This window comes from Mastomys coucha, unplaced genomic scaffold (assembly GCF_008632895.1).
Source record: "Mastomys coucha isolate ucsf_1 unplaced genomic scaffold, UCSF_Mcou_1 pScaffold3, whole genome shotgun sequence".
Taxonomy (NCBI): Eukaryota; Metazoa; Chordata; class Mammalia; order Rodentia; family Muridae; genus Mastomys; species Mastomys coucha.
Window position 1 is genome coordinate 55,842,386 of NW_022196909.1, and position 1,090 is coordinate 55,843,475.

The window sequence follows — 1,090 nt, forward strand, 5'->3', positions numbered from 1 at the left end:
GGCCTCGAACTCAGAAATCCGCCTGCCTCTGCCTCCCAAGTGCTGGGATTAAAGGCGTGCGCCACACCACCCCGGCAATAACTTACAATCTTCCCGTCGGGGAATTGAACCCCGGTCTCCTGTGTGACAGGCGGGAATACTAACCACTATACTAACGAGGAGCTGTGTTCCAATTCTTTTTTTTATTAGATATTTTCTTTATTTACATTTCAAATATTATCCCCTTTCCTGGTCTCCTCTCTAAAAACCCCCTATTCCTTTTCCCTTCCCCCTGCTCACCAACCCACCCATTCTCACTTCCTGGACCTGGTATTCCCCTACACTGGGGCATAGAGCCTTCACAGGACCAAAGGCCTCTCCTCCCATTGATGACCAACAAGGCTATCCTCTGTTACATATGCAGCAATTTAGTCCCTTGGAGCTCTGGGGATACTGGTTAGTTCATATTGTTGTTCCTCCTATGGGGCTACAAACCCTTTCAGCTCCTTAGGTCCTTTCTCTAGCTCCTCCATTGGGGACGTTGTGCTCAGTCCAATGGTTGGCTGAGAGCCTACACCTCTGTGTTTGTCAGGTACTGGTAGAGCTTCTCATGTGACAGCTGTATCAGGTTTCTGTCAGCAAGCACTTGTTGGTATCTACAATAGCATCTGGATTTGGTAACTGTATATGGAATGGAGCCCCAGTTGGAGCAGTCTCTGATGGCCTTTCCTTAGGTCTCTGCTCCACGAGGTTGCACTTTTAAAATTAATTCTTATTTATTGGATTTTCCTCAGTTTTTTTTCACCATTCTCTCACTGAGTGACAGATGAGATGTTAATAGTTGTAGCAATCACATACAAAGAAATACACACTGATGTAAGTATTTTTTTTTATCTTGTTTTTCTGGTCTCTCTCGAAAAATACTGAGAAGGGTAAATGCTAGATCATCTTAATTTTTAGTATTCAGGCTTCCCATGGGCTCATTCAATTTTGTATTGAAATCGTCATAAGAACTGAACCCTGGTGCACCACTGGTAGAACTCAATGGAGTTTTTTAAAGAACTGTGGATCCTAACAGAGAAGATTTAATTTCATGATTTGGTCTGCAGTT

At 43.7% G+C, this 1,090-nt stretch overlaps 1 non-coding gene across 1 annotated transcript; it reads right to left on the bottom strand.

The window, feature by feature from the left end:
* Positions 1–89: 89 nt before the first annotated feature.
* On the bottom strand, positions 90–161 carry Trnad-guc. Its single transcript has one exon. It is a non-coding gene; the product is annotated as a tRNA-Asp (tRNA).
* Positions 162–1,090: the final 929 nt, after the last annotated feature.